The sequence below is a fragment of the Larimichthys crocea genome, chromosome XXIII (assembly GCF_000972845.2).
Source record: "Larimichthys crocea isolate SSNF chromosome XXIII, L_crocea_2.0, whole genome shotgun sequence".
NCBI lineage: Eukaryota > Metazoa > Chordata > Actinopteri > Sciaenidae > Larimichthys > Larimichthys crocea.
In genome coordinates this window covers 13,723,840-13,739,568 of record NC_040033.1, presented here as the reverse complement: position 1 = coordinate 13,739,568, position 15,729 = coordinate 13,723,840, and the positions used below count along the sequence as shown (strand labels likewise).

Sequence of the window (15,729 nt, the reverse complement as noted above, 5' to 3'; positions counted from 1 at the left end):
TCAAAGTTATTGATCTACTGAAGTGGCATAAGATCACTAGGAGTTGTCAATGCTACCTTTGAGCAGATGCATTAGAAAATAAAACAAACACAATGCCTTTAATGTTTGATAATTAGACTAGAATTTTAAAAAAAAGTCTAATTTCATTCATCCCTGCTCTGTATTTCAGGTGATGCCACACAGAAATTTCTTTGCTTTCATTTATTTGATTTACAACACACAAATTATTCGGACACTCGCACGCACACACAGATACAGACACACACACACACACACACACATGCGCACGCACAAGCAGGCACACACAGACACCAGACCTGACTTTACAGATAAAATCTGTAATTAACTGAGGATGCTGCTCATATGGAAATGGGGCGAAATATTAGTTAACGCGGTCTATTGTCGAGCGGTCCTCCGGAGAAAGAGCATCGTCTGCAGGGAGAGAGGGAGGGTGGAGACCGGGGGGGATTTACAAAAACGCAGGAGGTTAAGATAAGCGGTAGCCTATATCAGTTCTCTAAATCCGCTTTGTACTTTCTCTTTTTCCTCACTGAAAACAAATAAAATAACAAACCCGAGCTCCGCTCAAAATGTCAACAACGCGCACAAATCTAAGCACTACAAAGTGGACAATAAGTACATCCTTTCACAGAAATGGAGATGCTCGTCTAAAAAAAGAAAAAATAACGATGGTTTATGTTTATTAAAGTCCTCAGTTTAGGTGTATAAAGTCGCAGATGATGAAATAGGTCCTCTCCGCTCGACGCACGGCCCCGCTGGACTTTTTTGCGCGTCCGCTGCAGCAGCGGATAGACTCGATTCTCCAAGCCGTCTGTGAGCGACGCCTCCCAAGGCTGACAGGCTAAAAAAAAACCCTGGAGGACAGGCAGGCAGCTGCAGCAGTAGCGGCAGCAGCAGGAGCCTTGGATCCGGGTGAAAAGTGACGCCTCTGTTCCTCACCTCGACCCACCCACCCCCTTTGTCAGAGACCTCTCTAAACCCAGAATAAACAGCCTCGGGTCGGGTCGGGCTCGGATCTCTTTGGCTTCTTAAGGATCCAGTTGGTATGGGGTGCAGTCCAGTCAATGTGGCTGCAAAGTAGACCTAGTAGTTCACTTGCCAGCAGCAGCCTTATCATCACATCCCAAGCCCCGGCTCATGCAGTTCAATTCACCCCCAGCTTCGATTTTTTCCATGAAGGCGAACAAGATCTCTTGATTTTCTCCCCGATTGAGACTGTGTAAAGTCTTCGTCTTGCCCAAGAGCCACTATTAAGAAACCAGGGGGAAACACACAGTAAACGGTTTGCATTGAAAGGATATAGGGCCAACAGACCGATGCACTTTGTAAGCACACTAAATATAAACGCCAGTGAATGGAGCTGTGAATAGAGAGGGGGATTTTTGTGTGACCCTGTATTGGATTTTGCAGTTTGGCTCTATTGAACCCACACGGGGCCTCAGCGGTCCCGAAAGGGCAGTGATGACTTTCCAACATGTGGTGGATTACTGTGATGCATCGTGGCTTTGATTTTGAAGCCTGAATGTTTATATGTACCATATTTGCAACAGATCAGATACAGTCTCCTCACTCTCAGACAAAAACGAGTATATTATTAGAGAATAAGAAGCCAAAGCTGTGCGTCCATGTGTGGCGTAAATTACTCACATGTGTGTGATTGCGTTTTGTGCTTTTGTACATAAATGATGTCTATAAAATGGATTCTATATGTGCAGGCCCGTTTTGATGCGCGGCACAAGACGGTTGTGTGGATTTGACTCCTTTCCTCAGGTGTCTTTTTTTTAAATCTGTTTTTATGCACATTAGTGATAAATAAGTATTATAAACCTTTTTTTTCTTCATTCATCTTCATGAATTGCTCCAAACATTATAAAAACTCACATGTATGTCACAAGTATTTTTTACATTCTAACATTTCCCGGATTGCGCACAGACACGCTCGTTCGTGCGCATCTTAAGGAAAAGTAATTCACCTGTAGTGCCATAATCAATCGAATCAAATCAAATGAGCATCGTGGACAGGAGGGAAAAATACTCTTATATTTGTTCAGTCCAAAAATAAAAAAGAAAACTGTGTTGGAGCTTTCAGCGTTCCACTGCTGGAATATTCATGTGCAAAACTTGTTTTTATAGACAAAGATGACTTCTAAGTACTTGTAAGTAATTCTAAGTCCAGCCTGTTTGGTGTGCAGGAAGCGGTTGTCCATTGTTCTACATGTGATTTGGCCCTGAGAGAGAAACCATACAAAAGGATTTTTCTGCGCGCATAGACCTCTGCGGCCGCCAGGGCTCCGTGTGCGCGTCATTTGCAATGTGGAGACTGTTGATCAACTCACTAATTACACTTCTCTCCTCTCTCTCCCTCCCTCTCCGTCTCTCTTTTGCTCCCTCCCTCTCTCTCTCTCTCTCTCTCTCTCTCTCTCCCTCTCTCTCTCTCTCTCATTCGCCCTCTCTCTCTCTCTGTCTCTCTACCCATTCCCAGAGTGCATATCGGGAAATAGACACACAAAGACATGCGCACTCAACTTAATCAGCCATTTTTTTAAACAGGGCTAAAACGATAATAATTAGCAGAATAAAGACATATCGGATTTTCATTTCCTTTCCTCCGTTTCCCGACCCCCGTCCACAAGAGAAACTGCGAGGCAGCCCGTCGACACGTCGTTTCACCGCCACCGGAACCAAAATAAGGGATAGCTCTCTAAACGCTTGACATTTGTGGTTTTACCCCCTTTTCCCAATATAAAGTTGGAGGATTATTGTAATTTTCCCTGTTTTTCCACGTTTTGATTGTCCAATTACGCAAGCCGCTGGATGTGACTGTTTTCTAAACCAAGAGCAAAGAGAGAAGCGGAGGTGACGGCTTTGGAGGGGGAAGAAAGTAAGTTTTTTCCTTTCTACCTCTCCCTTTAACTTTTATTGAGTAGTTTGGGGTGTGCGTTAAATTTAGGGGTCGGGTATCGATTATCTATCTCGCTCGTGGATCTTTGACATCGGGGCTGTTTGGATAACAGGTGCTGTGTGTTTTTAGTCCAGAATAAAGGCGGATATCGTGATGTTAGTGCAACTCCGGCGCTTTGGCTCCAATAAAACGAGCGACTGACAGGGTCGGAGGCGTTCTTACGCATGTGTCCGTGGTATTATAGTAGGATATCACGTCCAGACCTGCCTTTTGCAAAGTTTATACGATTGTTACTGAGATTGTGTGGTGGATAGATACATTGAGTACTCCACGTCAGATATAACAAGACAGAGCCGAGCGTTTCTCCCCCTTTTGTGGCTTTGCAGTGCGGATATGGTGTTGCCTTTCCAGGAGTCCGATCCCTCGGACATGTCCGCTTTGAGCTTGTTTCCAGTCGGGAGGTCCGTCTTGATGTTTTCTCACGCTTCCCGACTCCTTACTTCACTCCCCAATCATTAGATATTTCATCAGAAGAGCTCATTTGGACGCACCACAGCGCTCAAAGCCAGTTTTTTAACACATCGGGTTTTATGCACCTTCCAGGCATTCACGGCCGAAGTGACACGATCAGTCTCCCGACACGATCCCATTTCGTGTGCATAAGTGTTTATCTTTGAAATAGTCGAAGTAATATCTCGTTTCTACGGTGGTCTTTACAAAAGCAACGTGCATTTGCGGATCGTTGTCCATACATCTTTACCTGCCGCGCTTTAAAAGTAGTCTCACTTTACCGAGGCGTGGGTGGCTGCGTCGCCCAGGAGGGAGACCGATCGTTGGGCTACTGATAGCACGGCGAGTCCCTTTAGAGCCAGCCAACTCCTGAGTCCCCTGATTTTCTTTAGCACCGGCATTTGAAAGACCAGAATGTATCCCAAACTCATACTCTATTGTTATATACTGACGTTAACACATTTTAAATTCCGACTTCCATCCGTAATCTTTAAGTTCCATTTCGGTCCCCATCCGCGTCGGTGGGTTTATAATGTCCTTATATAAATTGTCCCTTTCTTAATTCCCAGGGATGCGGATTGGAATATCTTCTTTAAGTTGTCGATAAGTGTTGTTGTGTTTTAATTTAGTGGAGACAGAGCGCACAGAGGGGTTCTCAGGTATTTTTGCGCCCTGATGGCTGTTTTTTTAGGTAGGTGGATAGACTTGGCTCGGATTGGGACGCGACAGTGACAGGGGGGGACATCGATCGCACGGGAGAAAAAAAAAAACAAAACATCAGGGCCAAGGGGCCAGTCAGTCTCCAACCCGGGTATGTAACGGTGTAGTGTGTGTGTGTGTGTGTGTGTGTGTGCGTGCGTGGAGAGACTGTATAGCCTACGCTCCAGCGGTGTATAGGCAGAGCATTTTTTTTTTTTCTTACAGGACTGTCTCTATTTATACACGGCTTTTCTGGCTTCTTCATATGGATTTCACAGCGCATTTATCCCCGAAAACAGAAGCTTTTAGAGCACTTTATTCAACGGTGTTACACTTTAAAATTAGTTTGGATTATTGAATGCGTACAGGTTTTTATACACCGAGTGTACGCCTATTTTTAATCAAAACACGAGATTTGGTCTAGAATCTCAAACGGCAAATAAGGACTGTCATCAATACTTTAACAAGAAGAATTAATCGTTTTAATTATTGTTATTATTATAATTCTCATTGTTATTGTAATTATAATTATTTTTATTACAATAAGTGATGTCGGTCAGCTTATGAGATGCAGGCTGATATTTAAATTTAAAAACTAAATTCATTAAAAAAAAAGGTTTTCTGTTAATTAAATGATAACTTAAATCAGATCAATTTTATAGATTGATAAACTGTGAACTCTGATGTTTTTTTTTTTTGGACACGATGGATCTTCTTTCTAGTGAGATGATTTAATTGCATCTGCATGAAAATCCCACATTTCATTATACAAATACAGCCCAGGCCTAAAAAGAAAAAGAAAAAAAATGAACTGAAATTATGAGAGGAGATGATTCTGTCTAATTGCAGTGAATTTCATCAGTTAATGATAGTATTGTCTCACTCTATAATAACACAATCTCTGTGTTATTTTTCTTGTCTTGCAAATGAGAGAATTTTTGAGGTTTGTGTTTGCAGCAGCCTGGGCCCCTTGTTTTTGTTTTTCAGTATGGGGTGTCTTAGTGCTATCAAAGGCTGGGTGTGTATATCTCTGCATGTTAGTTAAGCAGCTTGTAACGTTCATTTTACCCGTAGCAGTAGAGGGGAGGGATAAAAAAAAAACAAAAAAAAAACACATATAGTGTGAGAGATGGGCAGACAGCCCTGCGAGGACAATAGCTGTTGGCTTGAAAATGCTTCTTGATTATTAAAAGCTAATGCATTTTCAGCATTGCAGCCTTCATTAAGGGTGCGGATGGAGGGAGGGGAGCGAGAGGGATGATGAGAGGGTACTGGGAGGAGGAGAGGATGGGAGAGGGAGAGAGAGACAGGGGCTGAGTCTGTCCTATAACTCCTGGGCCCAAGACACATGCAGCTAGAAGATTGGCTCGGGCCTCTCCTAGGGGTCGACAATGTGTCATTTCCACCCGGCTAGATTGCCCTCTGCCTATCTGATATTAATGTGCAAATCAATATTTCAGGGATTAAATTTCCCTTCTTCATTTTTTATGGTTTCTACCTCAATAAGTCTCCCGTCTAATAGAGGAGGCTGGATGATTTAGAAGCCTTTGCTGCAGAAAGAGAGAGGGAGAGAGAAAGAAATAGAGAGGAGCTTTGCAACAAGGCTATCGCTGCATTTTAATGTTCTTCTTCGTGGATCCCCCCATAGGCCTTTAGTAAGGAGGGCTATATCGCTGCTTTACAGTGTAAAGACAGCCAATTTGGCTAAAAAGGCAGAAAGGGAAAATATGAGTCCGGTTGAATACTTAAGACGCTGTGGTAATCCGAGTAGCAGGTATTAGTGAAGGGGAGCTCCCCCCCTCAAAGACACACACACACACACACACACACAGCCACATCCAAACCTGCATTACCAGCCGTCATGCTTGAGCGAACAGTATAGCTTACTACACGCCTTACTGCTATAACAATATATTTTTTTTCCTCTTCTCTTTCTCCTCCAGCTTTTTTTTTTTTTTTGCCTTTTTTGCATAGAAGCACATCGACATCCATTGGAGAGATTTACTCTCCTGCGTAATAACATCTGGCGTATGTGTGCGATAGAAATGAATCACTCTGACACAATGACCTGTGTATGATTATTGGGGAAGGGAGGAGCGTATTACCATAGTCATAATGCTGCATCTCATTGAGAGTCAACTAAATGAGCTTGGACCCCTTGACTCCCCATAGACATTCATTAAGGGACAGTGCACACACAGAGGCGTCTGTCTGCCGATAGGTGTGTGTCTGTGCATGTGTGTTTATTTAATCCTCCTTCCTGTACCATCTGGTGCGTTTGTACATGTGTGTCCAGCAGCAGCACAGTGTGAATTTCCCCCCACTCAGCCCCTCAATTCTAACCCCCCCCTTCCATTCAGCCTTTGCAGCAGAGCAGAGTAGACTGTTTTAACATACCCTTGATAGGGAGAGTGTCAGCGAGTGAAAACACGAAAAGAGAGGGAGAAAGAGACAGAGGAAGAGGCACAAAAGAGCTCTAATTGTAGCACGACCGCTTGGCTTCCTCCCTGATTCACGGCCATTACGATGTGAAAAGCACAACCGCCTGTCCTCCATTATCAAAACGGCAGGCCTACACACACTCTCACATCCATACACGCATACTCACTGGGGGGAATCATGTAGATTTTTTTTTGTCTCTCTTATCTATGGCTCAAATAACTGCTATCATTTCTGGTCACCAGCTTTGAGGAGGTTCAACACTGAACTTATCTGGTTTGGTGGTTGAATTTTTCAAAGTAAAAAATTCTTCATTTTAAGGTCGCCAAGCTGAAGCAGTGTAGTTAGAATCCAACGAAAGACAGACGCACAAAAAGCAAGCGTTTTGCACCGCACATGTTTACCTCTGATGGGCCAAGTTTTGTGTTTTGGATTCTCTCTTTCACACCTCTTTCTTATTTTTAATAGATGGTGTTTTATGCAACATGTATTATGCAACTGTTAAAAGTATGTCGTTTTTTGATGCAGCTGAATATTTTAGATACATGAAGGTGTGATATTCTCTTAGGTCATGTTGTGTTTGTGTGTGTGTGTGTGAGAGAGAGAGAGGGTTGACGGTCTGCAGTAGTAGTGTCAGGGTCTCCTGGCTCACCGAGGCCTGTAGGGGGAGAAGCTAAGAAGTCCGCAGCAGCTCAGCATTATGTCTCAGAGAGGGGGGCTTCCTTTGTCAGCCCTGGGGCACCACCGCTAACACACACTTTCTCTCTATCACACACACTGAGCGAGAGGCGGAGGAGGGTTAAAGACTTGGAACGAGATCAAGCCCCTCCGTAGCTCCCGGGGAGGGTGCTTGTGAATATGCGAGTTTTAGTGTAATTAGCACTTAATTATATTAACATATGCAAATTGTCAGGCGGAGAGCTTGTACCGCCGGTGGGTATCGGCTGAGATACAAGTGACTCCATTGTACCACCACGGCAGAAAAGAGAATAATGGTTGTGTGTAAGGCAACCAGCCAGCAGCCAGCCAGCCAGCCAGCCAGCCAGCCCCCCGTGCTAGCACATAACCAGCTAGCTCATTTAAGTCCGTGGCTGGCCGCTTTGCCAAATTTCATTAGTCGCCATGACGACCTGGCTAATTGTGCTGACTAATGTCCCCTGATCTGTCGTCAGTCGGGACGGGTGTACATCCTTCCCCCCCCCCAAAAACATGAGGGGCAAAGAGAGAGGCCCAACTGTCCAGATTAAACCAGCACACAATGACTCCTATTTACACATGTTCCGCTTGTACGAGCATTTGCATATTCAAAAATACTCTGCCATCTTTCCTTGTCTGCTCAATGTGTGTGTTTGCATGTGCACCCGTGCATTGGCAAGGTTGTGCGCATGTGGCGGCAATGTGTCGGAGGGGACGACAACAGTTCAGTTGTGTTGTGCCGTGTGTGTCAGTCTGTGTGTGTCACATGTGTAACACACTGCTGTCTGTAAAAAGCGAGACTGGGACTGTGAGACCGGTATGGCCCTGTGTAGCGACATAGCTGAATTTGTTTTTGATTATTGTACAAGACTGAGATTCTGGCAGAGAAAAGCTTAGGCCTAAATAACAGGGACAAGGAGTTCTGCCTTTGAAACTTTCAGCCCTCCTTTTCATTCCATCCAAATATCTAATTACAACACATCTTTATAGCTACCCCCAACCAAGCAGCAGGACTTTCTTTTTTAAAGGGGAGGGTGGACAAACATTTAATTTTCTGTGCTTCCCGCTAGCCAAAGGTGGATAGAGATTGGGCCTAGTTGGTGCTACTAGTACTTGCATGCTAATCCTGTTTTTTGACAGGAACGTAAACTGATATAATTGCTTTTCAGAGGCAGGAACGGCGGTTTATACAAGTGTGAAAGCACGGGAAAGGGGATTAGCATTATTTTGCATAATGCTGGGCAGGCGCTGAATGGGGCATTGAACGCTTGACTGGGTGACAGAGATGAAAGAGAGATGAAATGCTCTACCCCTCTTCTCTCTCTCTCCCTCCCTCTCTCCCCTCTAGTCCCCTCTGTCACTGGCCGCTGTTGTCGGTAGAGGACTGTGTTTCCCGGAGAGGACCCCGGAAACACCAGGCGTGTGTTTTTGGCTGTTTGTTCGGATGCCAGCAGATGGAGGCTGTCATGTGGGGCAATATGTACGATAATAGACGTACTGTGGAGACTGGTTAACTCCAGGCTACCTAAGCCTCCATGTATATACTAAACTGCATCCCGGAGTGTGCAATTATGTAGTGGATGGATGTAGCTCAGGTAGCATTTACATGGGAGGAAGGGAGCGGCTTTCATGGATCAAATCAAACTACACTGTTCTTACATTTTCCTTTATTGAGATGTTTGCCGAGGATTTGGTCGGATATCGTCTGGGGTAGAGGGAACTGTAGAATTGCAAGGCAGGTGTGTTTTATGTGAATTCCAGCATGTGTGTGTGTGTGAGCTCTGCTGGTAGTGGTAGGAAGGGGCATAAGGGTGGTGACGCAGCTTAAAATTGCCACCGTGACTTCCATATGACCCGGCTCGACTCTGTGAGTAATTTATGATCAACCGTCATCATTGCTATTGCATCTGGCGTATGGAAATGATCCAGGGTCGAGGGAGGGGCATGAGGTTGGGTAGTAGAGAACATGAACGCCACAAAGGCCGGTGTGGCCTGTTTTTGTTGTCTCTCATTGGACAGGATCCTCTTTCTTTGACCTTTTGCACGCCTTCCCTCGCCTTTCATATGCTAATGCTGGCCAGACCCGAGCAGGAAACGTGCTGGAGCTGAGCGGAGGAGGACAAAGACTCCCTCTCTCTTTCTCTGCCTCCTTTCCACGCTATATCTCCTCTTTTCTTGCCTCTTCCCCTCTCAACAACTTGACAGACTTTGGCATGAAAGGAAGTGAGTGCTTAGCGGATGGGAAAGGTGGGGATGGTGTTCTCGCTGTGACCTGCACCACCTGTGAGGATCAAGTGCGCTGCAGCGATCCTTGGTTATGTGTATGTGGAGTGTTATTTTGAGTGGCCCTTGTAGTGTGTATTGCAGATCGGTAATCGTTTGAGCCTCGCTACCTGTTATAGCTCAGGCCGAGTTGGTTGAGGAGTGATTTGTTGCTTTTCCAGTAAAGCTAGTCGAGTTGTCATACAGGATCTGTATTTCTGTATGTCTCTCTCAGCTCTGCCAACTCTATCTTCTTACAACCAGTAAAGTACTGTCTCAGGCGGGGTAAAAGGATACTAATATAGTTACTACATCCCTCCCCTAACATAATACTCCAGTGCACCACTGTTGAGCATGACGTGTTTTCGGGGCTCTTTTGGCTCTGTTATGGGAAGGGGGCATGTTATCTGTAGGAAATGTAATTTTTGTCCTCATTGAAATCGTTCATTATTGAGCGCGGTTATCTAAATGTTTTTGTTGCTGTTGGTCCAGCGCCAGTTAGGATTGCGTTACCCTCTCTCTCTCTCTCTCTCCCTCTCTCTCTCTCTCTCTCCCTCTCTCCCTCCTCTGTGTCTGTCTCTCTCTCTCCTCTGTGTCTGTCTCTCTCTCTTTCTCTCATCTTGCCAGGCCTTCATCAGTCTCTTAAGGGAAAATAGAAAGAGGGGGATTTTTCTTTTCCCTCTGTGCTCCGTCCCGTTCTCAGGCTCTCCTGCCTATTTTGCATCAGCCATCTCGTACAGGATATTAGCCGTGGAAAAACATGGGTCTGGGTATTTCATTTAGAATAATATGTTTATTCTTTTCATTTCAAAGCAGAAGTGGGGGGATTTCGTAGGGTGGGGAAAGAACAATCAGGGCCGTGTGTTTCGAGGACTCTTTTCTGTTTGATCTCAGGTCCTGTGGGCCCTGGGGGTGGCTAAGATTCTCGGGTTTAGGTGAAATAAAATGGGCTGTTGAAAAAGTGAGGCCTTTCTTTTTCTCTCATATTGTCTCAGTGATTTGCTTTCTCTGTGGATCTCTGTTGGTGCCTCTGTCTCATGTTCTCTGTTGCTTTCCGTCTCATCTTTCATTTGCATCTCTGCACGTTCTTTTTTTTCTCTCTGTGACATGGCAGTCAGGTAGGGAGGGGAGGGCAACGATTGGGCAATTCTAATGCAAAAATGCACATTGGTGTAGACTTGAATCTGCAGTTACCTTTCTGACTGTGACATTGCTTGTCCTCTGTACGCCTTGATGCAGTCGCTATGAAGGACACTTGCTCAGCCCTTCAGGTCCCTGTGAGTGCCTCAAAGTCCTCATCGTACATATTCAGCAAAGCATTCAGCAGGCTTTTGTTTTAGAAAGGTTTCTCCCTCTTGTACTTACCAACAAAATAATGCACAGTACAAAAGGTTATATGCCACAATTTATCGATTGCTTCTCAGAAGTATTTTCATAGCTGTAAGAGCTGGCAAGGTAAAATCAAAACCAGAAAAAAAAAATATGCACAACTACCTCATCCAAAGAGAAGTTAAAAAGACATGGTCTGAGTTAAGAGGGAAAAAAAAATGTTGACGAATGACTAAGTTTCTCCAGGTTTGAGAAAAGATACACCACAATAGCACAAGACGTCTCATGACAAATGATACATTCTCTTCCTCGTTGGCCAAAGGCGGGGATTGAAAAGGCAGAGAGCCCAGTCACAGGACATATGCTCATTAATAGACCTGAAGGAAAAATGAAGAAATAAGGGAGAGTGGTACTGTTTATCTGTGCAAATTAAAAAAAGAAAAAACCCTAGATGGATAAGATTTTTTTTTCAGGATATGTATCAAATCAGCCTCAATTTCTCTTCTGTTCATGTAAATTATTTGTATGTGTGTCAGCATCCGCATGTGCCTGTGTATGCATGTATATCTCATATGCGACATGATTGACATTCAGTATTCCTGGAGGCAGTAGCATGTGGATATCAAGGCCATTGGCAGGGCTCGTCAGGGAATAAGTGGCTAATTAATTATGCATGACTTGTGGGCTTAAACAAACAGTGTAATGAGAGATGAGATGAATTTACCAAAGAATTAAGCCTTAGCTGCATGGAGACCTTCTCAATTATTCTGTTATTATAATTAACTTTATTATCATTATTATTAATAATAATAATAAAATTAAAAGTCACAATTCTTTGACTGGGTTAACAGCATGAAAACAATTTAAAAAATGCCCACCTACCTGGCCACACTACTTCTCTGGACTAATTTATAACTACAGGGATATATGAACAGTATTAAAAAACAGGATCTTTCCTTTTTTTTTTTATGTAGGTCTCAGTCTGATCTAATACAGGCAAGCGTGTCTCCAAAACTCCCCTGAGGAGACTCCAGCCAACACTATCCCTCTCAAACCCTGCTTCTTTTTTTTTCTGGCCTGGCACCAGCCGTGGAATAATCTTTAATTATTTGCTTTTAAAAAGAAGAAAAAAAAATAAGACTCCTTTTTTTTTTCTGTGACAGAAAAGAAGAAGAAGAGCAGAGCAGGCGCAGGAATGTTCTTGTATATGAAATTGTAGGTATTAACAGGGCCGGTTTTGTCAGCGGTTTCACTGATGTATCAGCTCTCTGCCCCTAGACTAAATAAAGAGGGGAGTTTTACCGTGTTTCATCCCAGCTTAGATGAGCAGATATAAGAAGGCTTTGGAGGAATTGTTAAAAAAGCAAAGTATGGCTGAAGAATGGACCCCTTCCTTAACACAATACCTAAACAAGTGTCAGGATGTGGTGATGGATGGTCCGGTGTGCTTTTTGGCTTGTCAGAGACACCCCTTATACTTTTTTGTAATATTGTAATAGTAACAGCAGATATTCTAGTGCATAGAATGATTGCTTACCCTTTTTAGGGTATATATTATATTTAATTTAAAAAAAATAAGATACATGCCGCATTGGTTTGAATGTGGTTTTGTGTTCCAGTGGGCAAAATCTGTGAGTGCATGTATGTGCTTGAGAGAGAGCCAAAAAAAAAAAAAAGAGTAAGAGATATTGCTGACTCTGGTCTTCAGCTGCCTTGTCATTGACCTCCACGGTCCCCTGGTTGTCACATTAAGGGCATTGCAACACACATACACGCACATACAGAGAAAAAAGAAGAAGAAAAATGCATGACAGAGACCTCAGTTTCATTTTGATAATTCAACAGTAAGTACACAGTGAGATTTTTTTTTTTAATCTTACATGTTAGAATTTAATGTTTTTGTGTTGCTTATATCTAATAGCGGTTATTTCCTGCAGCGAACAGTAAGGTAATGGGTCCATTTCATCTCGGTTCCCTCTCAGCGGGCTGGCCCTGGATTTGCGTGACATGGTGTTTATTTGATAAAGGAATATTGTGGCGCTAATCTAAAACCACGCTAATTACATCTGACAGTTGTTTGTTTGTAGTAAAATCCAATTAAAATGTACACTTTTCAACTCATTGCTCATCCCCCCCATTCTTTTTCTTCCCTCCCACGGTAACCAGAAAAAGAGCCTATGATGGCATAAATAACAACTGTGCTTTCCTTGTGGTTTTTGTGAGAAGAGGGCAAACTCACAACAGCTGTCAGAAAAAGGGGGTTTGTTTAAAAAGCAAATGGCTTTGGTCTAAAGTTCATTTGGAGACCTCTCTAATTAAATAGAGAGCCAAAGCTTAAGTTAATTAGTAATTCCCTGGGTCCAGAAATTAGACCTGTCACGAGCATTTGAGCTCTTGGAAAGCCAAAAGGTATGTGTGCACTTGTGTTTTGTGTGTTTTTCCACAAATCTCTTATGCCTGCTCCCATCTCCGTGCACAAGTGTGCCTTAAACGTGTGTTCATCTGTGCTTTTTTTTTTTTTTTTTTTTAGCTTATGTGAGGCCCGCGCATTTTTCCTGTTGAAATGCTCGAGACATTAATGGTCTTTTTGTGGCGTGTCAGAGAAGTGCTTGGGAGATGTTTAAGTGAGGGGCACATAGCTTGTGGCGTCAGTCAGGATACCTGCCCTATGATTATGTTTATGAAGATAATAACAGGGCTAGGGTCCCGCCGAGTACCGTCTTTAGAAAACAGTGGGGGTTTGAACTTTAAACTTTATTGTTACCCCTGGAAAAGAACAGGAAGGTTTTGTCCGAGAAATCTGTACAGAAGTCTGCACAATTAGCAAGGTGTCTCCGTATCCTTACTGTTAGAGTAAGGATACTTACTCTTCTTTTCTCTTCTCTTCTCTTCTTTTCTCTTCTCTTCTCTTCTCTTCTCTTCTCTTCTCTTCTCTTCTCTTCTCTTCTTTTCTCTTCTCTTCTCTTCTCTTCTCTTCTCCGGTGTAATTAGACAGATAAGCATAGGCTGAGCAAACATAAATCAGCTGACTTTAACACAGCGGAGAGACAAGATGTTCCTACCTGTTCAGACCATAATAGAGTAATAACTAGCATTTAAAACAGCCAATAACCACACTGCTGTGGTACAATGCATTGACCTATATGTATTATCCTATCACTAGCTGTACAGGCAGCATGTTTTCCGGTCATTTGATTCTGATAGACATCTTTCACCAAATACGGAAACATCCGTGACATTTTTTCCCCCCTTTCCTAAAAAGGAATGAACTTTAGGCAACAAGTAGCCAGAGTTGCTACATTAGTTTGAAGTACTTAATAATAGGTTCCAAAATATCAGCAGGACTTACTGCTCTTGCAAAACTGATTTCAGTGCTGGAAAAGTACTTCATATTTTAATTTCAGGGTGCTGTGCCCGTGATGAGGCAAGTCTTTTTAAGAATATATCATGCCATTTTTGAGTCTAAAAAAAGTTCCGCACACAAGTTGCTTCACGGTCACAGTTATCATAGGTTAAAATAAGCGGGGAATCTGAGGCTCATGGTAGTTGATACAGCATAACCAGCCGTTTATATTTGCCAGGTGGATGTGAAATGCCTGCGTCAGAGACTGCTCTCTGTGTCTGTCTGTGAGTGTGTGCTATCCTTGACTGACGTGGACAGTGTTTGCTTAACCTCTTCTGCGCTGCACTACCACAGCCTTGTCAATTTAAGTGTGTGTGTATACGTGTGTGTGTGTGTGTGTGTGTGTGTGTGTGTGTGGGAGAGAGCGAGGGAGAGTCCAGCAATGGTAGCTTTCATTTTTCATGTTCCCAGCAGTATTTTTTCTAAACAAACCTGCTGAGAAGCTGCGGAGTGAAAGAAAGAGAGGGGTCTGAATCAACACAAATGAGTGATATTTGTTTTTTTTTTCCTGGGGTGCTATATAATTGTGTACATCTACACACCCTGATAGAAAACCCACATTTTTTTTTACAGGCTTTGTATTTAGCAGGATTATTAATTTCACTTGGCGAATAATCCCACCCTGTCACCCCCTTCAACCAGCTATGTTATTGCAAAGAGGAGGTGTGTGTGTGTGTGTGTGTGTGTGTGTGCGTGCGTGTGCATGGTCTCATGCTTTTGCCTCATCCAAAGGATAAGGCTGTGATTTATGTAACATCTAAGCCCTTTCATATTGTGTACGTTGTACCTTACAAGAGCATGATGAGCAGGCTAGATTAATATTTATTTAGCACAGGCAAATCAAGGATTAAGCAGTCATCATTTTAGCGCTAATCCATGTCTCTGGTGAGATGCAGAGACAAAGAGAGGCAGATTACAGAACACATAACGCTGCGAAACCACAATTAGTCGGTGACTTGCTTTCCTCAGCTGTGTCGGAAAAGAGATGGACAGTGAATGTGCAGACACACGCACATAGTTTTGCTTTGCCTCACCGTCTCTTGCTTTCTTACCTACTGTATTGTTGTTCTCACTGTCTGACTGCCTCTCCCTGCTTTTCAACTTCTCATTCTCACCCTCCTCCTCTCTTCAAAGGATCCCCTCATTGAAATTAGCGGTGGTTTGTCTGATTCACTCATCTGACGTAAATGTGTCTCATGATCTTTCCGCTGTCCGAACACACATGCTCACACACACACACACTCACGCTCACACACACACACACACACACACACACAAGCACAGACTGACACACATGCAAGAGCAATGAATACTTCTTTCTTAGCTTCAACCACGTGGGAGAGGGACAGTTTGCTTATACTGTGTGAGTCTTTGGGTGTGTGTGTGTGCACGCGTATGTGTGTATTACGAGTTACTTGGGAGTCTGTAAATAAAATTACATTCTTTACTAATTGAGTTAAACTGCTTT

At 43.4% G+C, this 15,729-nt stretch overlaps 1 protein-coding gene across 6 annotated transcripts in view; it reads left to right on the top strand.

Annotated features, from left to right (window-relative positions):
• zfhx4 (zinc finger homeobox 4) overlaps nucleotides 1-15,729 on the top strand; it is a 279,124-nt gene that overhangs the window by 194,869 nt on the left and 68,526 nt on the right. The window contains exon 1 of one of the 6 annotated variants that reach the window (XM_019254913.2): nucleotides 2,463-2,902. The exons of 4 other annotated variants lie outside the window; for them this stretch is intronic. The gene's annotated coding sequence lies outside the window, so the exon portion shown is untranslated. Of the gene's footprint in view, nucleotides 1-2,462; nucleotides 2,903-3,038; nucleotides 4,245-15,729 lie in introns of those variants that run through there. One more of the 6 variants, XM_010735467.3, reaches the window with a different exon arrangement.